Raw genomic sequence first — 27,525 nt, 5'->3', positions numbered from 1 at the left:
TCTGGCTTTAATCCAAAGGCTAGCAACCCATGTTTCAAAAGGCATTCATGTCACCTGGAGAACCTGTGAACATGTAAATTACTGGGGCCCTGTTCTTTGACATTCTGATTCAGTAGGTCTGGGATCTGCATTTTTAAAAGCAGCCTAGGGGCCATATTTTCAGAAATACTGCTACAGGAGATGGAAAGCCCTAGAAGAGTTAAATGGAGGATGCCCCACATAAGCATATCTATATGGACAATCATTCCTTTGCATTCATTTGACCCTTTTTCTTCTGATTTGACCCTTTTTTGTATATGTGAGACTGAAGGAAAGTCTAAGGATACTACTGAAATGATCCATGGATGAATATTTCCCTGGGTATGTGACACTCTCTAGTTAGTCACCTAAGAGCTACTTCATTTATCATTTTGCTATTTATAAAATTGATGTAGATCCCAAGCAACTCCAAAGTATAATTGAAGAGATTAGTAATATCAAACACAGTATGCAGTGGGGGAGTAAAATGGTTCATCTAAAGAACATGCACCAACTGAAGGAGAGAAGCTATTACCTGGGGACTCAGAAGCTTAGCTAGAAGAGACAAACTTTAAGCAGCTTTGGCTTTTCTGGTATCATAAGGAAAAGTAGGAAATATGTTGAATTACATGTTTTGCATTGTTTAAGAAAAATGGTATTCTGGGGCACCTGGGTGGCTCAGTGCTTGAGTACCTGCCTTTGGCTCAAGGCATGACCCTGGGGTCCTAGGATAAAGTTTTATATTGGGCTCCCCATGGGAAGCCTGCTTCTCCCTCTGCCTATGTCTCTGCCTCTCTATGTGTCTCTCATAAATAAATAAATAAAATCTTCAAAAAAAAAAAAAGAAAAACGGTATTCATTTGTTGGAGACAAATACTTTCCTGTTGAAGGTTCAAGGAGTGATTTGTATACAGTGATCAAGATCATTTATTGTTCCATAAAAACTAGACAATGTATCCTGGTAATAAGAATGTGACTTTTTTAAAAAAATGCCGGATACCTGACTGAAGAAAGATCAGGAAGTTTGTAATTGCACCTAAGTAATTTTTGATGACAGTACAAATAAAAGCCCAGAGAACATAGAATGTATAAGATTGCATACATATTGGACTTTCTATTTGTTCTTACAGACAATATTATATCTTTGTTGTTGTTATAAATTAAGTTACTCTATTCAGAACCTTAGTTCTGAAAAAGCAACAGAGGCAGTTGATAGGAGTAAGGATCAGTGTCTCAGTATCTTTGGCCTGATAAAATTCAATATCTAATACATAACACAAGTGACTCTTGAGAGCAGGGGATATGGAATAAAAACATGAATTTCAGCATGAAAAATTAACAAAAAGAAAAAGGAAAATGCAATGAAGATAGTAAAGAGATAAAAAAGTAGAGAATTTTTTATGAATAAGCCTCTTATAATGAGCAAACATTGAGTATTACTATATTCTATCTGTCAAACAGTCACAAGTCCTGGCCCACAGTCAAGAGGGTAAAAAAAAGGAGTCCACCCCTTGGTGCAGGTATAGAAATAATAAAATTGTGGCTACTTTTTAAATTTTTTAATCTTTGATTGTGGTAAAATACACTTAACAAAATTTGCCACCTATTTTAAGTGTGCAGTTCAGTGGTATTAAGTACATTTACGTTGTTACACAATCACTCTCCAGAACTTTTTCATCTTCCAAAACTGAAACTCTATACCTGTTAATTGACATCTCTCTATATCCTTTTCCCTCCGACATTCTGCCTTCTAAGTTTGGCTGCTCTGCATACCTTGTATAAGTGGAATCATATAGTATTTGTCTTTTTTTTTTTTTAAGATTTTATTTGAGAGAGATAGTGACAAAGATAGCAGCAGCTACAGCGACAGAGATAGTGACAGAGCACAAGCAGGGAGGAGAGGGAGAAGCAGACTTCCTGTTGATCAGAGACCCCGATGTGGTGCTTGATCCCAGAAACCTGGGATCATGACCTGAGCTGAAGGTAGACACTTAACCAACTGAGCCACCCAGGTGCCCCAGTATTTGTCTTTTTGTAACTGGTTTATTTCACTTAGCATAGTGTCTTCAAGGTTCACCCACCATGTAGTGTGTGTCAGAATTTCCCTACTTTTTAAGACTGGATAATATTCCATTGTATGAATGGATTACATTTCATTTGTCCATTCATTGATGGATATTTGGACTGCTTCCACCTTTTGGGTGCTGTGCATAATGCTTCTATGAGCATGAGTATATGAATATCTCTTTATGATCTTGCTTTCAGTTCTTTTGAGTATATACCCAGAGTTGGGATTGCTGGCTCATATTACATTAATTTATTTTTCATATGAATTTTCCACCTAACCTATTCTATTCTCTAGCCTGATTTTTTGTTTGTTTGTTTAACGGTATAACTAGAACAGCTTTCTATGGAAGTGCTGCCATATACTTGTGGCTCTTTTTAATTCACCAAGAAGTGTATAGATCATCAGTTTGTTGTAAACATACATGCTTGGATAATTCTTTCTGTGGGTCGGTGTTTAGAATTCAGAGGACATTCCCCCAAAAAATCATTTTGCAAATGATATTTATAAATACAATTTTTCTATAAAGGGCGAAACATAAAAAGATCATGAGAAGAGGCTTTGACATCAGATAGTGTGACTTTGAGTCTCAAGTTGCATTTGAGTAAGTTAGTTGACCAGTCCAAGCCCTGATTTTATCATCTATACAACAGGAATGATAATAGTACTCACGACAGAGTTTTGAGGTTTGAGTCTCAAGTTGCATTTGAGTAAGTTAGTTGACCAGTCCAAGCCCTGATTTTATCATCTATACAACAGGAATGATAATAGTACTCACGACAGAGTTTTGAGGATTGAATGAGATGATATACCTAAAAAACTCTGCATAGAGCCTAACAACATAATAAATGCCCAAAAAATGTAGCTCTTATTGTTTTTACCCATTGAAGATTTCTAGTACTGGTAGGCATAACCCCCAAGCCTTAAACTTGTCTTAAATTGTAGCCCTCATCTCCTCAGAGCCCTACACTCAGGATCTAGTGAAGCAAGGTTAAAACGGTAAGAGATTTGGCTGATGATAATCCTTCCCACAACTGAGGAGAAACAGTGGACATCGTATATAATGGGTGTACACAAATGGATTGTGTGTGAACAGTAAACACCAGTCAGATCAGTGTTTCACAATCTCTTTTTCATTATCATCTCCCCCAAGGGGCCTATTTAGAAATTTTTTTCTAATTGTTCTCCCAAGAAATTTTAATATTTCAGGTGTATATCTGGTTATGTTCTGTGTGTGTGAATATGTGTGTGTGTGCGTGTGTGTGTGCGCTCATGCTTTATATATTAAAAGAATAAGATTATTTTATCTCCAGTCAAACTAAGTTTCACCCCCATGAGGGCAATATTGCCTGCACATCGAGTACATGCCCTAGACTGTGCCACCTTAGAACATCTAAGGAGGATGAATAAGATCAACCTATCAGTCAATGCCCATTGTTGTCTTTATAACAGATAAAATTAATTAAATAACTCACTGCTATAATTATTGTCTATTATCTTTCTTACTCAGTTGCAAGCCTCTGTGATGGCCGAAGCATAGATTTCTTAGTCATTGTTGAATCGATTCTTTTTTTAAAAGATTTTATTTATTCATGAGAGATGATACAGAGAAAGAGGCAGAGACACAGGCAGAGGGAGAAGCAGGCTCCTTGCAGGGAGCCTGATGTGGGTCTCGATCCCAGGATCCCAGAATCATGCCCTGAACCAAAGGCAGATGCTCAACCACTGAGCCACCCAGACATCCCTTTTGAATGGATTCTAATACAAAATAGGCAACTGATACTTCTTAAATATATTGGTAAGGATTTTAATGTCTAGGAGGGAAATGAGAACAAGACATGTAAAAGTGAAAGTATTCATGAGCTCGTTTAGGGTCTTGTATGAGGAGTAGCAAGAGACAGAAGGAACTGAGGCATTTTCCCTTACCCAGTGCAGATTTAATCCTTCCCGTGAGGAGCTTCCCAGATGAAAGCTTGAGTATGGAACCATGTCTCATTCATTGTTAAACACTTTAGAGGTCTTTACACAATGTCTGCTAAATGGTGGTTGAATGTTGTTTCAATTATGAATTAATAGCTAAGATGGAAAGTCTTGAGAAGAAAGAGAGATATAAGGTCGCTTCCTTTTCTCTTTCCTATTTCATTTATTTAAAGATGAATTTAGATGTATCTGTATTTAGATCTTTTAAAAGAAGTTTTTCCAAAAAGAAACATTTTATATTTGAAGATAAAGAATCTTTGACACTAATATTTTCTTTAATTTAATATGCTAAATTGAACCTAGGTATTTTTTTTCCTCTTTTCAGTTCATCTAAAATATTACAATTCTTTTCCCTTTTTACTATAAAATAGATTCTAAAGAACCAATTATAACCCCCTTAAAAAGTAAAAGGACTGTAGGGAGATTTAAAAAAAAAAAACTAGAATGAGTTGTATATGTCAGTTCTCTTTTTTGCTACATTTTTGTGACTACCATGGGAAGACTATAAAATCTTTAAGTCTGATTTTGGTGGAAAAATTCCCAACAAACTCCCCCCTCAAGGAGTGATCAGTATTATGGACAAAAGAGTGTATTTCTTCAATATGTCTATTTGATTTTATTTTGTGAGGCAACTACCTTTGTAAACCACACTAACATGTCAGAAATATGAAACTGTCTTCAGTTCACTGCCCTGTAAAAGATGTCTGGCAAAGAATAAAAATAAATAAATAAATAAAGCCAGGAATGCCTGAGTAAGTCATTTTATTTTTTATGATTCAAGCCCCCAAAAGGTCTTGAACTGTCAGATTTATTGTCTCTCCAATTTTATGACTTTTAGTTGTATTTATTCTTTGATGTTTACCATCAACTGTGCCTACGTGTGCCGTGGTCTGTGGGATTTCATATTGCTAAATCATTTTTTAAGCTTTAGTTGTAGCTTCTATTTAGCATCAATCCCCAGAGACATGCCATTAACATGAATCATTTTTGAAAGTATTTGGTGCAATATGAACTCCTTGTTGAGCCAATCACTCATTGCGATGGAAAGAAATGATGTGACCTTCTCAGAAATACCCATCACAGTTAAATAACCCAGGACAGGACTCAACAGTCAGGGACTTCGATTGGGGTACCCCCATCGGCTTAATCATCACCCCCCAAAGCAGGAGATGGGAGATCAGTGCAGCTTCAGGAGGGAAAAAGCAAAAGAAGGGGACAGGGAGAGAGACAAATGCTGACCCAAACCACAGTCACTTTTTTCCTATTTCTTTGAAGGTTATTCTCACAGCAGGTACTTCAGTGACTATCATCAACACTATCTGAATGTATTTTTTCCTAACATTCCATTTGAAACCTCCAACCATCTTTTCTTTTTCAAGACAAGAGTTTACCTTCTCTGATTTTTCTTCTCTGCTATGCCCCCCTCCCTACTTTTTTGTTTGTTTTCCTCAGTCCAAACTCTATATTTAGCTGCTCAACTCATTCAAGATCTGGAGAGTCTTATGATGGGCTAAAAAAATTTTCAAAGAATGGAGTATAATTAACATGAGCAGTAAATTATTTCCTTGGTTTATACCAAGTATTTAGATACTTTCAAATCATAAGCCAGTGTAATGACTTCTAGATTACTCCTATAGGTGGCCATTCTTTCTCTGCTTCTATTTAGTTAACTCTGGCCTCCAGACTTTCCCCTCACCTCAGATTTTCTAGCTTCTTCCTTGGATGAATAAATACAAATACACTACATGCTATGATTAAGAAAAGACATATAGGTAATATCCTAAAGGAAGTGGCAGAAAATTACAGCCTACAGCCACAGCCTTGCCCGTTAATTTATATATTGTCTGTGGCAGCTTTCACTCTATGGCAACCATTGAGTAGTTGCAACAGACTTTATGGCCCTCAAAGACTAAAACATTTGCTATCTGGCCCTTTATAGAAAAATCTGCAATTTTAGGTTGTACCTATTCACTAATCCTATTTACTAAACAAACAGTAATGATGGTTTTATTTCCTGGGCTCATCTCAAACTCAAAGTTTAAACTGTTAACAAAAATACCAGAAAATGTTAGGAGAAAACTGAAGGAGATAATTTCTAATTTCATTTTGATTATCTGGCTCTATGCTTTTTTATATCTTTTTAGTTGTAATTTTGTTTTCTATTTAAATAGATTGTCACTAAATTGCAAAAGGAGATAATTTCTAACTTCATTTTGATTATCTGGCTCTATACTTTTTAGTACCCTTTTAGTTGTAATTTTGTTTTCTATTTAAATAGATTGTCACTAAATTGCAAAATATGAAATTTTGTCATGTATATGAAATTTGGGGGATAGTCCCAATTTCTTAGTTTTTGTCTAATTGCTCCTGTATGAACTGACAACATTCAATATTATTTAAAGTTTGTTGGTTAAAAAAATGTCTGTTTTTGTTTTAATCTGCATTTTTTGATAAATTGTGAGGCTGAACAGTTTTTCCTGTTTATTAGTTACCTGTACTTATATTTTCTGAATTTTCCTTACATCCTCCATTTACTTTTCAAAATAGGCTTTTGCTGAAATTCTTGACTAAATTCATTATGCCCTTTATTTCAAGTATGAATATTCCAGTCATAATCTGTACCCCCACTAGCTTGACTTCTCACGTAAGAGGACACATAGAATGCCCTAAGCATATAGTTTAGTATCTTCTATGTACTTTATGATGTTAAAACATAAAGATGCACCTAAGACAATGGAAATTATCAAAGAGTAAGCATATTTAGGAAAGAAATGCTTGCTAAAAATTTGGATTTTATATACTAAAAGTGAATGTTTCTAATCACTGAAATTATAGCAAATCGTATTTCCTCTCAACCAAACAAGGAACTTATTATAGTATTTCCCATGGTTTGAACTTTCTTTCTTTTTTCTTAAGCTTAAACATTCTTTAGGGCTCATGTGATTATTTGGCATGATGCAGTATAATTGAATGAGATACTTACTTCCAGATGATAGATGCCTATGATTGAGAAGAAAGTGCTTTCTTTAAACTATATCTGACTTATGAAAATAAAAGGCTTGTTAGTGTAAGTAGCTTTAGATCTAGTCAATTCTAAAAAAAGGAAGACTAAAATATCTAGCCATTCTAGAATATTTGCATGACAAGTATGTGTGTATGTTTGTGTGGCATGGGAAAAGGAGAGACTGTATAACATACATGGACAAGTACATGCACGCACATACATACACACAAACACACACATACACACTGTAGAGAATGCAATGCTCCATGGTAGAAATACATACAGATACCCTACTGATATAATAGAGATTTTAGTTTTTAATAACCAAAAATAAAGCTAATGGGCAAAGGTAAAGTTCACTTTCTTTGCGAGAGAAAACCAGTAGTTAATAGTCCATGCACGCACATACATACACACAAACACACACATACACACTGTAGAGAATGCAATGCTCCATGGTAGAAATACATACAGATACCCTACTGATATAATAGAGATTTTAGTTTTTAATAACCAAAAATAAAGCTAATGGGCAAAGGTAAAGTTCACTTTCTTTGCGAGAGAAAACCAGTAGTTAATAGTTTTAATTTATGGGAGTCACATAGAGAGTTATTTCATGTTTATGTGTCAGAGAACAGGGATATGTATAGCTAGTTTCCAATGGTGACCACCATCAATTGCTTCCTTCCCTGTATGTGCTTACTGTTCTTCTTGAATCCAAGCTCGCCTAAATGATTTTCTTGATCAATCAAATCCAGTGGGGATGACATTCTGAAACTTCCCAGGCTACATTATAACAGCCCTGTTAGCTTCCTCCTAAGTTCCTTGGAATGTTGATCCTTGGAATACTTTCTTCCAGAACCCATTTGTCATTTTGTGAGAAATGCAAGCTACATAGAGAAGCTATGTGTAGGTAGTGCTGGTTGGTAATCCCAGCCAACAGCCAACATCAATGCCAATCATGTGAAAGAGTCATAATCGATATCGTGTCTACTTTGGCCCTCTGTTCCTACTCAGCCTCCATCTAATTGTAGGTTCCTGAGAGCCTCCTAGCTAAGATAAGTCAACACATAGAATTAAAATACTAAATTGTTGTTTTAAGCCACTGTTTATTGGAGTGCTTTGTTACAGTGGCAAAAGATAACTGATACAGTATAAAACATTTTATGGTAACGATTTTATAGAAAATATGTCAGTAGGATAAGTAGGCTTCATATATCCCAGAGAGAAAATTTTTCTACTTTCCCAATGTCCACCAAAAAATACCTCCCAGACTTGAGGAACATCCTTCTAACTTTCTTAGTGAGTGAGGTCTGGGCCAGACACTATACGATAGAGCCTAGAATCTGGATTTCAGTGCCTCTCCAGGCATGCAATATTAGTCAAGTTAGTAAATAGTAAATGGAATATAAACTTCCAGGGTAATTCAGACATTTGAGGAACACAGCACTATAAAAGAGTAGTAAATCGAACAATTAGAAAAGATAAAACAAGGAACCAGTTTAAAATATATTTAAAACAAACATAATACTTAAAGAGAACAATAAAATGCCTAATTGAATATAAAAAGGATCCCCCAAATAGAGAAATGATATAAAGAGGAAGAAATGCATGCAAAAAAATCATTGAAGTTTTCCCAAAAGTAAAGGAAGATACTGGGCAGAAATGAACAGAATTCACAGGAACAATTAAAAATAAGTAACAAAATAATAAGACCCATATTATTAAAGGCAAAAAAAAAAAAAAACGGGCACAATATATACACGAAACAAGTGTCAGACTAATATTAGAGTTCTCCATGGCAATCCTGGATTAAAAAAAAAAGAATGAAATTAGCAGAATGACAAAGGAGAAGACTATTTTATCTAGAGCTCGTATCCAGATGATATTTCTTTTAAATGTAAAGTCTAAATAAAAATAGTCTTATTTGTAAAATGCCTCACAGAGTTTTCTATACAAAGACCTCCATTGAAGCGTTCTTTGAGGAAGCTTTCCAGAATATAGAGAAAAAGATTCAGGCAGATACTATGGAATATATGCAAAGTAAGAATAATAAAATAATTCAGAAAAGTTTACCATTTTCTAAAGAGTAAGCAACCGACAAAAATATATTCAAAACAATGCAGAATAAAAGTCTAGATCAGCACTATCCAAAAAAAGTCTCTGAGATGATGAAATGTTATATTTTTGTGCTCTATATATCTATGGAACACTTGAAAAGTAATTCATATGACTGGGAAACAATGTTTTTAATCTTATTTTAATTAACTTTATAACTAAATAGCCACATGTGGCTAATAGCTACTATATTAGTGAAGTTCTAGATGATATCAACATAGTGAGATTGGTAAAAATAGAGAGGGTGTTAGGTAAAAGAGACTTGTGGGGCTTAGAGCACACAAAGACACTTACCTAGTTTAGAAGAAAAATTGGAATCTGCTAAGATTAAGAAATGTATAAGAGTAAAATATAGGTATATCTTAATAAATCTTAATATCTTAACAGAAAACAGATGAAAACTAAAAAGATGTAACTTTCTAACCAGCAGTTTGAAGTTCAATCAGTTTATATAGAAGACAAAAAAGTAGAAATATAACAGCATAATAAATAGAAATACAGAATGTCAAAAAAAGTCCCACTATATCAAATTCCTATGAATACAATGTTATCATGAATATAAAGTTTAAACTCACCATTTAAAGAAATTTTCAGACTACATTAAAAAATTCACCAACATGTTACCTACAAGAGGCATATTTAAAACAATAATATTCAGAAAGTTTGAAACTAGAATGATAGAGAATGCTAGATAAGTACAAATCTAATGTAATCTAGTTTAGCATTTTCTATATCACACAATATGGGATTTAAGGCTAAAACCATGTAAGTAAAAGAATAATATTATATTAGGGGAAAAACTGGTGTTTTTCATATATATATGAAATAAATATATATACTATATATAGTATACTACATATACTATATATAAATTGTATATATAAATATATATAAATATATATTATATAGTATATATATAGTTTTTATATATATATAAACTAGTGTATCAAGTGTTACAAATATATATAGTTTATATATATATAGTTTACATATATATATATATATATATAAACTAGTGTATCGAGATGTTACAAATAGTGTCAAGAATCAGAAAGAGGAAAGGATTGTCTCTTCAACAAAAGGTGCTGGAAATACTAAATATCAAAAGAATGAAATTGAACTTTTTCCTTAAATCATATACAAAAAATCAACTCAAATGGTTTGAAACTTCAACATAGACCCAAAAGTAAAACTTCCAGAAGATAACATAGGGGAAAAGCTTCATTACACTGGTGTTGGGAATGAATTAATAGCTATAACACTAAAAGCACAGCAACAACAGCAAAACTAGACAAGTGGGACTACATCAAACTAAATAACTTCTGCCTGGAGAAAGAAATAATCAACAGAGTAAAAAGGCAACATTTAGAACGGGAAGATATATTTGAAAAACTATATATTGGAAAGGGGGTTAATTTCCAAAATATATAGGAACTCAAAAGTAAAAATACAAACAACCTCATTTTTAAAATGGGCAAATGACTTGAACAGACATTTCTCCAAAGAAGACATACAAACAGCCAATACGTTTATTAAAAGATGCTCAAGGAGCACCTGGGTGGCTCAGTCATTTAAGCATCTGACTCTTGATTTTAGTTCGGGTCATGATCTCAAGGTCCTGGGATCAGGTCCTAGGAAAAAGCCCTCTGTTGGGCTCCATGCTCAGCAGGTAGTCTCCCTTTGCCACCCTCCTGCTTGTGAGTGCCCTCTTTCTCAAATAAATAAATAAATAAAATCTTTAAAAAAAGATGCTCAGTGTCACTAATCACCAGGGAAATGCAAATTGAAGCCACATGAAATGTCACCTCACACCTGTTTCAATGGCTCATATCAAAAAAAAGGCAACAAGTATCCATGAGGATGTGGAGAAAAGGGAACCCTTGTACACTGTGCATGTAAATGCAAAATGGTGCAGCCACTATGGATACCAGAATGAAAATTTGCCCAAAACTTGAAAATAGAACTATCATATGACTCAGCAATCCCACTCTGGGTATTATCCAAAGGATTGAAAAAAATATCTGTAAGAGATATTAGCACTCCCATGTTAATGGCAGCACTATTCATAATAACCAAGATGTTGAAACAACCTAAATGTCAAGGACAGAGAAATGAATAAAGAAAATGTGATAGACATACAGTGGAATATTTTTCAGCTTTAAAAAAAAAATCCTGGGACACCTGGCTGGCTCAATCAGTAGAGCACACAATTCTTAATTTATGGTCATGAGTTGGAGCCCCACATTGGATTGTAGAGATTACTTAAAAATAAAATCTTCAAAAAGAGAAATCCTGCAATATGTGAAAACATGGGTAAACATTTACAACATTGTATTAAGTGAGGTAAGGCAGTCACATTTAGATAAATACTGCATGACTCCTCTTATGAATTATCTAAAATAGTCAAATTCATAGAAGCAGAGACAGAGAAGAGGTTGCCAGGGAGAGGGTGAAATGGAGAGTTACTAATTGATGAGCATAAACTTTCAGTAATAAAAGATGAATTACTTCTAGGGATTTTCTGTACAACTTTGTTTGCCTGTGGTTAACAAAACTATATTGTACACTTAATAATCTGTTAAGAGAGTAGATCTTATGTTAAGTGTTCCCACCACAATAAAGTAAAAATAAAGTTGTGACAATCAACATAACCATATATATAACTAAACTACAGCCTCAAAATACAAAAAGCAACAAATGATACAGCCCAGTAATAACCACAACTAAAGTGATCATATCTTGGTTTCTTTTTTTTTTTTTTTTTAAGAATTTATTTATTCATTAGAGAGAGAGCAAGAGCAGGGGGCAGAGACAGAGAGAGAAGCAGACTCCCCGTTAAGCAGGGAGCCTGACACAGGGTGGATCCCAGGACCCTAGGATCACAACCTGAGCCAAAGGCAGACGCTTAACCAACTGACCCACCCAGGTGCCCCCATATCTTGGCTTTTGATATCATTGTTCAATAAAAGGAGCCATGGCCTTTATAGAAACGATTTATTGTAGGGCTGGAGAAGGAAATATATAAGATGAGCCTAGAGCATGTGGAGGGCCACAAAATAAGAAAATGTTTTAAAATTTCCCCAAACGAAACAAACAAAACCCAACCCCCAACTGATGTGGGTTTATCAGGAGGCACAGGAGCCAACTGAAAGAGTATCTAATGGCCAAAGCTGGAACAACTAGAGCAACTGAAATAAAGTAATATTGGATTACTATGCAAAGTATAAAATAAATACCCATGAGTTTATACTGCGATAACTAAGTGATTGAACAAATAACAAAAGAAGAAGAGACATATTGTCCATGCAAAACAATCTCAAATAATTCCAAATAATTTATGTAGAAATTATGTAATGGTACAGTGGAGAAACCTGAGAAACTCTTCTTCAGCCAGGTGATCAAGGTCAATATCAGCAGTCATGAATCATGTTGATATGATGTGATGAAAATGTCACTTTATGCCATGATCTTCCTCCAAAAAATTCATAATGCCTGACTAATGAGACAAAATCCAACAGAGGGACACCAAAACTGTCAAGGTCATAAAAAACAAGGAAGTCTAAGAAACTGTTAGTCTGGAGAAGCCTAAGGAAACATGACAAAGAAATGCAATGTGGTGAGATAGGAAAAAAGACATTAAGAAAAACTAAGGAAAGCTATATGATTTAGTTAATAAATGTATCAATATTAGCTCATTAATTGTAACAAATGTACCATATTACTATACAGTGTTATAGTAGGGGAAACCATATGCAGGGGTATATAGGAGCTCTCTGTACTTTCTTCTCAATTTTTCTGTGAATCTAAAACTTTCCAAAACCAAGTTTATTAAGGAAAGCAGCAAATAACAGTTCAAATTGGTTATGCAAATATGTCAAAAATTTACTTTGGAAAAAAAATTACTTTGAATACTTTAACACATTCAAGGAACCTGTAGATCAAGCAGACAGATATTAACCAACATCCACATTCAGAATAAAAAGAGAATGTGCATTTTTGTGCATAAAGGGAATATTCATAAAAACTTGACCATATGCAAGGCCACAAGACTCAGTCTCTAAATCTGGCATAGCAGAACACTCACTTCCAGATCACCTCTTTCTTTGTGCTTACTCCTCTCTCATGTGACTGAGTTCTCACTTTTTTTTAAAAAATATTTTATTTATTTATTTGACAGACCGAGAGAGAGAGAGAGAGAGAGAGAGAGAGAGAGAACAAGCAGGGAGAGTGGCAGACAAAGAGGGAGAAGCAGGCTCCCCATTGAATGAGGAGCCAGATTTGCAGCTAGATCCCAGGACCCTGGGATCACAACCTGAGCCAAAGGCAGACACTTGACCAACTGAGCCATCTAGTCACCCCTCTCATTGTCTTTCAGTACCAGCCATGTGCTGATGCTGTGCAATAGTCTCTCCCCTAAACCCCAGATTTGTATATCTGCAGCAGATTTAACATCCACTTTTATTTTTCTAATAGACTCTTGAAATTGGCATATCCCCAAACCAAACATATACTTTTCCTCCACAAGTTCATAAATGACACATAAATGACATAACATCTCTCCAGGTGTTCAGGAAAAAAGCAAAACAAAATAAAGTACATGTAGGAATGAAAACCTCTTTACCTTACACCACGTAATACTGTTGGCCCTAATTTCAAATTATTAATGGCACACTGAAGATTGACAACCAAAGTAGATTATTTTTTAATATCCCCTATCTGTCTATCATTTTCAATAATAGTCATTAAATAAAAAGATAATAACACTGAAGTAAAAAGAATAGTAGTAATGGTAAAAAAAAAAAAAAAGAAATGCACTGATTTTTTTCTTTCATTGAACTTCATATATAAACTTATGCCAAAAATAAATATTACAATTAAGAAGTAAAGAATAAAATACAAATTACATTATACAAAGGAAAAAATGGATTAATATTATTTGATTTACTAAAAAAAAAAAAAAAGACAGAGAACTAGGGGCACCTGAGTGGCTCATTCAGTTAAGTGCTGACTCTTGGTTTCCTTCCAAGGTCATGATCTCAGGGTTGTGAGATCCAGCCATGAGTTGGTTCTGGGCTCAGCAAGGAGTCTGCTTTCCCTCTTCCTCTCCCTCTGCCCCTTTCCACTCCTGAGCACAGGTAGGTACTCTCTTCTCTCTCTCTCTCTAATCTTTAAAAAAGTTAAAAAGACAACTATATATATATTTCTTGCATTAATGAAGTTTTGTCTCAACTTTGGCAAATTTATCAGTGACTTCAACAAAGTTGATTTTCTTCATCCATTCATGGTTAGTATAGTAGAGCCAGATTTGTCAATCTTTATAGTTTAACAAAGAGCACTATAAATTTAAATTACAGGAATTAATAAGTGCATATATGGCCACAAAAGTCTTAAAGATAGAATCCCATTTCACAATGAAACACAGGACTTTTAAATGCAAAAACTTCACATGCACACTGAATAGCAGAATTGAAGTCATTCAAGTTCTGCTCTTTCATCTGTTTTTTAAGATTTTAATTATTCATTTGAGAGAGAGAGCATGAGAGCACGCACAAGCGGGGGGGGGGGGGGCAGCAGGCAGAGGGAGAGGGAGAAGCCAACTCCTTGCTGAGCAGAGAACCCTGATGCAGGGCTCAGTCCTAGGACCCTGGGATCATGACCTGAGCCAACGGCAGATGTTTCACTGACTGAGCCACCTTGGTGGCTGCTTTTTCATCTTTATAATCATTGCACTTTTCCTCATTTCAAATCTGTTGTTGAACTGCAGGAACAGGTGGTGCCTCTGCCCCACCCAGGGATGGAGACAGGAAGTGCTCCGAAGACAGCACAGGTGGTTCCCAAATCCTGTGTGCAACCGTGCTTTCAAAACCAGTGCAGGCGGCTGGGTCTATCCAAGTGTGTTGAAACCCAATTGTGTAACAGAGTTCTCTGAAATAACTTCCATCTGGCATATGATGTTTATTAAAGGATAAGAAATAAAAATATACTCAACTGGAGCTCCCAGGTATATTATTAAGGCTCTACTGAACTGCAGCAGTTGTTTAGAATTTGAAGTAATAAAAAATCCTTTCTCCAAAGAGTATTTTATCACTGCCATTGTTTAAAGTTGCAGGGCTATAGTGACAATAAAAAGCAGACCAAATTTTGGTCAGTTTTAAAGTCATTTCTGAGTTCTCAATAGTTCTCAATCCCCCACTTTATCGTCTGTATCTGGAGCAGATGGCTTCCACCACACCAGTCTTGGGATGCCAATACAGATTACATCTAGAATCCAACTATTCTCTACTCCTCATGCTACTGGCTCAGCCCAGGAAGCCATCATTTTTTGCCTGGATGATTGCAGCTGCATCCTAACTTTATAAATGGACTTGCTGAGGGATCCCTGGATGGCTCAGCAGTTTAGTGTCTGCCTTCGGCCCAGGCCGTGGTCCTGGAGACTCAGGATTGAGTCCCGCGTCGGGCTCCCTGCATGGAGCCTGCTTCTCTCTATGTCTCTGCCCCTCTCTCTGTGTGTGTCTCATGAATAAATAAATGAAATCTTAAAAGAAGAACTCTTATATAAATGAACTTGCTAATTAAGCTTTTCACTCTCTTTTATCCATTGAACACAGTTGCTGAGGTGATCTTCTAAATGGAAGTTAGATCAGCTACCCCTCTACTCAGAGCTGAAGTGGGATTGCATCTCATTCAGAGTAAAACCCAGTGAAAAGACAAGCCACAAACTAGGAGGACATGTTTTCATATCATATGTCAGATAAATGACTTGTATCCAGGATACATAAAGAATTCTCTGAATTTTGTCATAAGAAAACAATCCAGTAAAAAGAGGCAAAAGGCTTGGACAGTTCACCAAAGAAGATATAGAGATAGCAAATAAGCATATGAAAAGAAGCTCAAGATCATTCATCATTATAGAAATGAGAATTAAAACTGCAATATGATACCACTCAATACCCCTCAAAAATCTGGGTGGCTATCCACAGTGTCAGCAAAGGTATGGAACAATTGGAACTCTCATACACTGCTGGTAAGGGTGTAAACGGATACAGATTTTGAGAAATCATTGGGCAGTTTCTCCAAAAATTAAACTTGTATCTACGCTTTAAAATGTATGCCTACATGAAAACTTGTACATGAATGTTCATAGCAGCTTTATTTGTACTTGTGAAAACCTGGAGGCAACAAAAATATCTACCAAGAAGAGAATGGATAAACCAATTGCAGGTTATTCATGTTATAGATGCTACTTAGTGTCAACAAAAAATAAACTATTGAAAGATATATAACAATATGGCTGAAATGCAAGATAGTTATGTTGGAAAAAAAACATACAAAAAAGAGATTGTATTGTATGATTTTATTTGTACTAATTATCAAAAGTGCAAATTAATCTATAGTGGCACAAAGTAAATCAATTGTTGCCTGGCTATGGGACAGGGCTCCCATACAGATCTCTTCTCTTTTCTGGGGCCCCAGAACCTGCCAGAACCACTGCCACGTGGTTGTTGCTGCTGCTGCCACCCATCTGGACCCAGCTGACTCTTGGGCTCTGCCACCCATCTGGACCCAGCTGACTCTTGGGCCACCAAACAGCCCACACCGTCCCACTCAAACTGCTAGGTTCATGCCATGAACATGGGCCTGAGTGCACACTTGTATGAGCTACTACTCCACCACTACTGAATGTCTCCAGTGCCGACTGCTGTTGGGTGTATCTCCTCTGCTCATATGCATGCTATGTTATCCCATCTGACTTCTCTTACGAAACACAAGTTCAATGATAAAATGTTTTCAAGATGGTGAGAGGAGAGCATTAAGTCCAGGATGGAGCCCTTCTTGACTATAGAAGTTGCACACCAATGAAGCCATTCTGGATTTTGTGATGTGAGGAAAATAGACTAATCATGCACTCTTGTATAAGAATCAACTAATGCACACATCCCAGAGCAAACCTGATATTATTTAGTCAGATGTACAGATTTAACTACCCAGTAGTCCTCCACTGCATATATAATCCAGAAAACATCTACTCTAGGTCCATAACACAATGTGCGTGAGGATGCTTATTAAAACATTACATATAGAAGTAGAGAATGGAAAGAAAGTGAGGCATCCATAACCAATGAATGAACGAATGAATGAATGGCAGTGGAAGCATGCTATGGAGCGATGAAAGGAAATGAGCTAGATCAACGGTTCTTACCCTGGCTGCTCATTTGAGGAACTTTTAAAAATTCCTAATGCCTAAGCCCCTGTACCTAAATTAATTAGTCCCGGGTGGAGTTTGATATTTAAAAATTCCCCAGGTGATTTTAGAGTTGAAAACCATTGAATAAGATGGTCATAGAGCTATGTGCACACATATTTTAAAAATTAAAATACATCTTATTTATTTTACATTCTTTAAAAATTTAATGCAGGGTATTATAAATCAAGGACACAGATACAGATACAGACACAAACATATATATGTATATGTTTATGTGTGTGTATACACACTCACACACACATGCACACACATCCCAAAATATGTTTCTTTAGGATATACATATTAAGCAAGGTAGCATGATTGTCAGAGAGAGTGAGGATAATAAGGTCATGTCTAGTATCAACGAAGGGAGTAAATGAGAAAGTAGATTTCTCCAAATTGATGATAACGGAATTTAATTCTCTGAATCTAGGTATAAAATAGGTAATAATAGTTACTAAGGACTGGCCATGCTCAAGGAATTTTGCTCTCTAAATACCTTAATCATATTATTTCATTTACTCCTCATGTGACTCTGTAACATAGGTGCTGTTTTATCTCCATTTCACCGATGAGGAAATGCAAGGCCAGGAAATGAAATAATGCAGGAGGAATCACCAGGCTTCATGGCTGAGCTATGTGTGACCCCAGGCAGAGGGCGCTAGAGCTCTGCCCTTGACCATTGTGATTTACCCGTTTCCTAAGAAAGAAGGGAAAGAGAGGAAAGAGATTCCTCGTTTTTTATTTACTGTCAAGTAAATCTTGGACAAACCAAGGTTAGGAAGTTAGCAACTCAAGGGTGAAAGTTGAAAAGTACGTGTTTAGGACAAAGGAAAAATGATGAGAAAATGGCACTAATCTGAGCATAGAATTATGACTAGAAAGACTAAAAATCAAAGAAGGATAAAAAAGGTAGAAAGTAGGGCAGCCTGGGTGGCTCAGTGGTTCAGCGCCGCCTGCAGCCCAGGGCGTGATCCTGGAGACCAAGGATTGAGTCCCACGTTGGGCTCCCTGCGTGGAGCCTGCTTCTCCCTCTGCCTGTGTCTCTGCCTCTCTCTCTCCGTCTCTCATGAATAAATAAATTAATTAATTTTAAGAAAGGTAGAAAGTAGACAAACTTGTTTGATAAGAATGCCACAGAGATGATATGCCCTTCTCGGGTTATCATATAATGAAATGCATAATGTCAGTATGTTTTATTACTGGTGATGTGAGCCTTCCTCATTGGGGTCTGAGTAGTATCTGCTAGGTATCCCCACTGTAAAGTTTCTGTTTTGCCCTCTGTCTTTAATACTATTACTATTCCTAGGGAGACACATTACGATTTATGGAGATACCCTGCTTCTGATCAAATGTTCACCTGCTAATTTTAGTATTTGTCAGTGGACCTTGTCTATTACAATATTTTCAGCTTTCTTGATTCCTTCTAAACTTAGTGATTGGAATTCTTCTGCAAAGAAGAGCTATTCCATTTATTTATTTATGTACGTACTTACTAGCTTACCTTCTGACATCAGTGTGGCCTTGTTGATATTTATTTTATTCTATAGGTTATATTACAATACTATCATTTTTTGTGGTTGAACTTTGCTCAAATTATTTCAGCCATGGCCTATGAGAGTTCTTGCTGTTGCTTCCTGGGCCTTTTCTACATGCCATATCTTTTTATAAGCAGTTCCTTAATTTCTGACAAAGGTATGCCAGGCTCTTCTAGTATTTTCTGAACTCCACACCTGGAATCAGCTACATACTAAGGTGTTCTTGGATCATTTTATTTAGAAACCAAGATCTGAGAGCTATATATGTTCATTACTACTGTGGTGTAGCTAGTCCTAGGTCCTCTCAGCAGACAGACCTAGAACACGTGTGTGTGTACATACTAATCCATGAGTACACACACATTTATATTAATTTCAGTACCTATCTGCATATATAATAATAATAATAATAATAATAATAAACATGAATTTATATGGATACTGCCCATTCTAATCCAGCAACACTGAGTTCACTTCAGCTTTCCCTGTTCCTAGTTTTAACTTCTTTCTCCAACAATAAGAAGCCTACAGTATTTTTAGTGATTTGTTCAACTCTGATATATTCATAAAGTAGTTCCAGAATTCTCAGCCCATATCCTAGTTAGGAAGAAAAAAAATACTACCTTGAATACAATAACCATGTTCAGTTCTTTTTGCATTTTACATTATAACATCTAGTTTGGCTTTTTTCACTTAGCACAATAGATTCAAGATTCATTCAGGCTGTTTCATGTATCAATAATTTATTACCTCTTATCGCTGTATATTGCTTATTCATTTTATGGATATACCATTCTGTTTATCCATTCATCACTTAAAGGATGTCAGGATTGTTTCTACTTTATGGCAATTATGAATAAAACTCCTGTAAACATTCACATATAAGTTTTTATGGAAAAGTATGTTTTTCTTTCTTTGGAGGAAGTATCTAGAAGTAGATCTATTGGACTATTGGTAAGTACATGCTTAACATTTTAAGATATGGCCAAATTGTTCTCTAAAGTAGCTGTGACAATTTGCTTTCTCATCAATAGTACATCAGGGTCTGACTTATTCTACATTCTCGCCAGCATTTGGTTTCATAATTATTTAAAATTCTAGCTACTTTAATATATATGTATCTCATTGTGATTTTTAATTTGCACTTCCCTAACATGATTAATGATATTAAGTATATTTTCATGTGTTTATGGCCCATTGTATATCTGAAGTCTGTCCAGACCTTTTGTCCATTTTAAGTAGATTGTTTGATTTCTTCTTGTTGAGTTAAAAAAAATTCTAGATGGAAGTTATTTGTCAGCAATGTGATTTGATTTGCAAATATTTTCTTTGTGATTTCTCTCTTCATTCTTTTAACAGTGCCTTTTGCTCAGCAAAACTATTGTTGATAAGTACAAATTATTGGTTTTCAAAAAAATTTTTGACTCATGCTTTTGGTGCTCTATCTAAAGATCTTTTTGGATAGCTCAATGTCAAAATTATTTTCTTATATGTATTCTTTAAGAAGTTTTTATAATTTTACTTTTCATATTTAGATCTATGACCTATTTTGAGTTAATGTTTTTTTAAGGAAAAAGGTATGGGTATAGGTTCATTTATTTGCATATGCATATCTACTTGATCCCATAATATTTGTTACAAAGATTATTTTCCCTACATTGAATTATCTTTGCACCTTTATAAAAAAAAAAAAAACAGTTGACTACATGGGTGTGGATTTATTTCTGGGCTCTCTGTTCTTTTATATTGATCTCATGTCTATTCCTCCTGTCAATACCACACTGTCTTGAACATTGTATATTTGTAAGTCTTAAATCAGATAGTGTGAGTCCTCCAAATTTCTTTTTCAGAATTGTTTTGACTATTCCATTATTGTCCAAGGACTTAATTTTGTATGATTTTAATTCCTTTAAATTTGTTAAGACTTGCTTATGACACAGAATATGGTCTGTCTTGAAGAATTGTTCATGTACACTTGAAAATAATGTACCTTCTGTTGTTGGATCAAGTGTTCTGTAAATATCAATTAGGTCAGATTGGCTTGTAGAGTTATTTGGCTCTTTACATCATTAAGTTTCTATCTACTTGTACTAAAAGAAGAGGGTTACAATATTTAATTATTATTGTGGGCTTGTATATTTTTACAAACCAGAAATTAAGAAATATTTTGCTTTATGCATGTTGAACTCTGTTGTTAAGGAATTGTTATGCTTTTTGGAGAACTGACTTCTTTATCCTTTTATAACATTTGCCCTGGATAATCTTACTTGTTTTGAAATATACTTTGTCTAATAGTAATGTAGCCACTGCAGCTTTCTTGTGATTAGCATTTGCATGTTTTATCTTTGCCCATACTTTTACTTTTAACTTATCTGTATCTTTAGAGTGGATTTCTTGAAACAGCATGCAGTTGGAACTTGCTTTTCTACCAATCTGACAATATCTTTTATTTAATGTATGTATTTAGACTATTAACATTTAATGTAATCATTAATGTGATTGGTTTAAAATCGATCTTCTTGATATCTGTTATTGATTTATTCCATCTGTTCTTTGTTTCTCTTTTTTTCTCCTATCTCTTTGCCTTTTCTTGGGTTAGGTAAGCATTTATTATTATTCTATCTCGTCCTAACTCTTAACTTACTATTTATACATTATGTTAAATATTTCAGGGGTTTCTGAAGGGTTTGCAAGGTACAACTTTAATCAGTATCTACCTTGAAATACCATTATACTACCTAATACTTAATTAAGGACTTTAAGATCCTTAAATAGTAGATTCCAAATTCCTCCCTCTCAAACTTTAAGACTTATGTTTGCTATAAACATGCAATACATTGCTATTTTGTTCATTTCATATTTTAAATGAGTGGACAAATTTAACAGAAGGCAAGTTCATTACATATTTCTAATCCTAAAATTCTTTTTTACTGGAGCAAATAACAACTAGTAAAATGGCTTACTATTAATGAAAACATTAGCAAACATTGTAAAATTGTAAATGGGAATCATATCTATTAATGATAATGGATTGAAGTAGGGTTAGAAAATATAAAATATAGAAGTTTTAGAAATTTTTAAAATTTATTTATGAATGCACATATTTTATAAATTTTATGTCAGTTATCTTTTATAATTACCTGAAGCTAATACATAAATTATATATGAAGAACCTGTTGAAAAATGGCCCGTTTTGACTTTTAATAATTATAAGACAGAAAATAAATTCCTAGACCCTTGTTTTTCATTTTTTTTAACAATTTTATTTTTTTATTCATGAGAGACAGAGAGAAGCAGAGACATAGGCAGAGAGAGAAGCAGGCTCCCTGTAGGGAACCCAATATGGGACACGATCTCAGAGTCCTAGGATCATGACCTGAGCCAAAGGCAGACACTCAACCACTGAGCCACCCAGGAGCTCTAGACCCTTGTTTTGAACTGAAGCATTAAGACCTAGTGATGCATTAAGAATTCTCCATTCTTGGGAAGTTAAATTTTCTATTGAGCAACATTCTCAATAGAAAATAGAATGAAGAGTAATAGAATGAAGTAGGGAGGGACAAGATTGAGAACAGCCCAAGGCTGGCTATAATTGTGGAAATAAGTAAATGATGGGAAATATTTTCATTTTTTAGTTCTTATCAGAGATTCATTGTATTTGGATATAAAACATGGTAACTATCCCATCATAAATTCAAAGCTATAGTTAGATCAACATATAAAAAACTACTTCAAAAAAATAAAAAAATAAAAACTATTCAAAATGAAATTATTTTATCATTTTGAGTTCTTTATTTCCTTTATAGAAAAATAAATGCCAGTTGGGCTGCAAAATATAGAGGATTATCTTTTCTCTTTATAAGAGGTAGCAATGTGATTATTATTTTATGGGGCATTTGATTTGGGGATTGAGAGAGTGGTCTTATTAATACCAGACTTCCCTGGCCAATAATCTTATGACTGTGGAATATATGCGGGTTTTTTTTTTTTTAAGATTTTATTTATTTATTTGAGAGAGAGAGAAAATGAGCATGAGTGGGTGAGGAGCAAAGGGAGAAGGAGAAGCAGACTCCCCACTAAGCAGGGAGCCCAACATGGGGCTTGATCCAGTGACTCCAGGATCATGATCTGAGCCAAAGGTAGCTGCCTAACCCACTGGACCACCCAAGTGTCCCTGGAATATATGTTTTATGTATTCCTATTGTTTTATGTATCCTTATATTTCAAAAGGATTTTATATATATTTTATATATTTATTTTTATATATTTATTCATTTATATACATATATATACATAAAATCCTTTTTTATTCATATTATTGAATGTTCTGTTCTTTTTCAAAATTTTTATTCTATTTTTATCTTTGTATTTTTTTCAGTTTGAAAAGCTTGGATAACTTGTAATGACATGTCTTCCACTGATTCTTTCACAGCCTATGTCAAGACTGCTCATGAACCTATTAGTTTCATTCTTCATCTCTGTTACTGTGCTTTTCATTACTAATATTTCCATTTAATAATATATTATAGTTTTTGAATCTCTATTGAAATTCCTCATCTGATCATGTATGTAGGTGTTCTTCCTATTCCATTATATCCTTCAGCAGACTAATCATAATTAATATTAATCATATTACTTGACATATTAATCATAAAGCCCACCTCTCAGTTTCAACATTAGTGTCATTTCTAAGTCTGGTTCTGTTGATTGCTTTGTCTCTTGGCAATGTGCTGTTTTGTCCTGCCCTCCACCCCTTTTTCTTTGCTTTGAAAATAGCACATCTTGTGGACAGTGGAGAAAGAGATAAATAGCTATTATACCTGCAATTGGGCATGATGCCTTTCCTTCTGCAAGGCCTTTTTTCTTTACCGTTCTAGTCCTTCATATCCATATTCAAATTAATCCAGCCAAGAGTTGAAATGTATTCCAGGTTTGTTACTATGGTTACCCACAGTGCTCCACTCCACAGTGCTTCAAATTCCTGTAGTGAGACTTTGTTTTAGGTAGGGGCTGGCTGGCCAGTAGGTTTTACTTAATACCTGCTTCATTCTCAGCTTCGGTTCTTCCTTTTGCATTGTGCCTCAGACAATGTCTGTCTCCATAATCTTTGAACTACTCCAACAGTATTCTTTTGTTGCTTTTTAACATATATTCGCTAGTCTCTGTTCTGGCTGAGTCTTGGTCATAGCAGGTGCTGTGTCTGCTGATCTCAGGTGGAGCCCTTGACTGTAGTTCTAGGTCCAGCTCCTATTTCTGATCATTCCCTAAGGGTAGAATGTTTTATTTTCTTTTCTTTTCCTAGGCTACAGTGGGTTTTCACCATTGCCCTCAGGGTGAGAGTGTTGGCTTTCCTTCACCTCATAGATTATAGGGTTTTTTTTTTCCACAGGAGATACAAGGAGAGGGTTTGGGCTAGACGTGTGCTTCTTCCACAATGACTGTTGTTTCCTCTCCTAGGCCTCTCTTGGGACTCTCCCAGTCCTTCTTGTGAGATCAAGATAGAGTCTACAGACGAAATCTTGAAAAAAGGAGAAACTCTTCTCCTTTATATCTCCATATTCTATGGCTCCACAGTTTCTCACCAGCCTACTTGGCCTCTACCAACCCATAAATTATTCTAGATTAATCATTCTTACCACTATCCACATGCATCTGCCCAGGTAAACAACTACTGATGTCCCACCTCTCCCTCCATGCATCCTTCTCTCATTAGATTTCATCTAATTGGCTTCCAGAAACATTGGCTTTCTGATATGTTTAATAAAAGTCATGAACTTGCAGTTTGTTTGACTTTTTAATATTATCGTTCTTGTAAGTTTGGGAGTATAGATATTCCCAGATTTCTACACCTAAGTGGACACTGGAAGTTTCTTGACTCCTTTGAGATAATTTCTAAAGTTAGGTTCAGAGTAGGATAGGTAGAGACACTGAGAAGATAGCATTTTTAACTTTGGAGAATGAGTTTCTACAGAGCTAAAAGAATAGGGCCACAGCTCTACTTTTTTTTTTTTAATTATAAGGTTACACAGGCAAGTGGGGTTTTTTTGTCCTTTGAATATAAATGGTTGTAAGACATATTCCACTGCACCATTGTGAAAAGAACAGAGTAAAACTAACCAAAAATTTTGCTTAATATAGGAAAGCAGAGAAAAAGTTCTTGAAAAAGTGAATCCCTCTCTTTATCTAAAAGATACCAAATGTTGAGACGTCCTTGGTTTTGCCTTGTACCTACCATTATTTATATTCTACTTGGGTGACCCAATCACAGCAAAATTATTACTGAGTAATGTAAAGTTTCATGTTGATTTCAAAAAGCAGAAAGGATTTTCCTTGTATATTAAAATTATATTTACATTACATTGCTCAGTCTGCACAAATCCCAAGAGACAGCTGTCTTTCATGGTTCCTCTTGTTTCCTAAATTTTCTTTAAACAATGTTTATTACCTTCCCTATTAAGTGGAATGATTCTGTTCTGCTTTCATATGTGTGAAGCCCACTGACCACAGTGCTCAACAGTTAAAAGCCCTTCTCTCCACTTTTGGAGACATTTTCTTGACCATATATTGCCTCCAGTATGACTTTTGGGTTTTCTTTCCACTTTAGGTGATTCATTAAAGGATCTCTTCCAAATACACACAGCATTTTCCCTGAGAAAAGTTCTGGATAATAGTTCTATCCATATTATTACAGATATGTGCCAAGAATTGAGAATTTTAAAAGAAATAAAATAGACTTATTTTATTATCCACAGGGTCTGGCTTAGATAAATGGGGAAAATATCCTCTCCTACATGGTATGCATGTATGAACATCTGGCTCAATATCAAGGCCACCTGTTGGAGGTATAAGGAACTGATCTGTGTGTGCTGGTTTGATGGGTATCACAGATTCAGATTCACACACGACGTGTAGGACCTAACAGATGGAACAGATTAGTTTAAAATTTGTCTTCATTGCCATCATCTTCCTAGGAGATGATTTCCTTTCAAAAACTTTCATATCAATGCACAGCTATCAGAACCACCCACACACGCACACACATCCCACCTTTTCTCAACAGTTTTCAGTTTTGAGGGTCCTTTGTACTCTTTTGCACAAAGTTCCTTGTGCTCTAAGGAAGAAAATTGTTACAAATACACAAGGTAAAAGTATCTTAGTAAAATGTAAGGATTGACATTCAAGATTTAACAGCCTTTCCTTCCTCTAACATCTTGCAAAAAATATAACACTGCATCATTGGCCCAATGACATACCCCAAAGCATTTGAATTTTTTAAAGAAGATTTTAGAATAAAAGAAAGTCATTCTGTATCATCACTTGGGATTGTGGTATTTAAAGGTCATCAGAAAAGCATCTTCCTGACACATAACATCAATGGCAACCTCTTGGTATATGAGCTGAGGATAATATGTTGTTAAAAGCATTGTGTGACAAATGGAAATAAGAATGTTTGTCGTCAAATATTTTCTGCTGCTTGTACAAATAGAAAAGATAAGGTTCATGGTATTTATTCTTCTGTCTCCTAGTATATGTGAACATTCCTATCAGAATTTTATCTTTATAGAGGTATTTCCTGTAAAGATATAATAACCTTGAGTGGAGTTTTTAACCACTGGTTAGGTAAATTTTCATGTTTGTGACTGTCAGAAATAATAATGAACTATACTTCTGGCACTAGGGTGGCAAAGAAAAAGATTTAAAAAATAAAAAAAAATAAAGAAGCTGCATGGCATCACATGTCATTAGATAGGCCTTTCCATAGGCTTCTGGATGATAACATTACCTTTATAAAATAATCTGTAAGCAGTTTTATTTTTGTGAAATGATAAATGATAGAAATGTTTAGATGATCTTTAAAAATGAATCTATGCACTTTAGAAATGTATCAAAGGGGCAGTTGCTATAGAAATTAGGATAAATTAAATGAAAAATAGTTTCAGTGTATCTTCCTTGAGTAAAGTTTTAAATTTTGTAAGTTCTATTTTATTTATAATGTAGTTTATTTCTCCAGGTAAAATTAGGTTGGAGCAAGAAGATTGTGAAATCTCATGTTCCACAATGGTCCGCTGAGCAAGTCAAAATAGAGTTCGATCTCCATGATTCAAAATCTCCCAATGGGTAAGTCATTTAGCATGTCTGTATTGAGAAAAAATATTTGCAGTATGAAGCATTTACATTGGGTGTTGATTGCTAAGGACAGTTTTAGTTGTGAAAACTGTGGTTTAATTAGAATCCCAAATATTGTTTAACATCTCATTATTTGATATTAAGTTTCAAAATATTTAGTACTTTCCCTAATATACCTTTTTTAAAAATTATTCACTATTCTATAAATATAAGTTGTAAAAGTGACTGACATTGTCTAGGTCCTGGGGGAAGATATGGAACACACTCAAAAATTTAATTGAAGAAAGTTAAATGAAGGGCACATTCTAAGGGGTGTGAGCTGGGATAAGAGAACCCTGCAGGAAACCATTGCTACATAGGATGGAAGGTGCAATGATGAGGGAGAAGCATTTAAGGAAACTGGAGGGAGCTTGGAGCTAGGGAAGAGGCA

At 34.9% G+C, this 27,525-nt stretch overlaps 1 long non-coding RNA gene across 3 annotated transcripts in view; it reads left to right on the top strand.

Moving 5' to 3' along the window:
* Positions 1–27,525, top strand: part of LOC112668630 (uncharacterized) — a 152,641-nt gene that overhangs the window by 92,005 nt on the left and 33,111 nt on the right. For all 3 annotated transcript variants that reach the window (XR_003141750.3, XR_003141751.3, XR_003141752.3), the window contains one exon: positions 26,980–27,086. This is a non-coding gene — a long non-coding RNA (uncharacterized LOC112668630). The remainder of the gene's footprint in view (positions 1–26,979; positions 27,087–27,525) is intronic.

Source organism: Canis lupus, chromosome 23, assembly GCF_003254725.2.
Source record: "Canis lupus dingo isolate Sandy chromosome 23, ASM325472v2, whole genome shotgun sequence".
NCBI lineage: Eukaryota > Metazoa > Chordata > Mammalia > Carnivora > Canidae > Canis > Canis lupus.
This window is presented reverse-complemented; position numbering and strand designations above follow the sequence as displayed.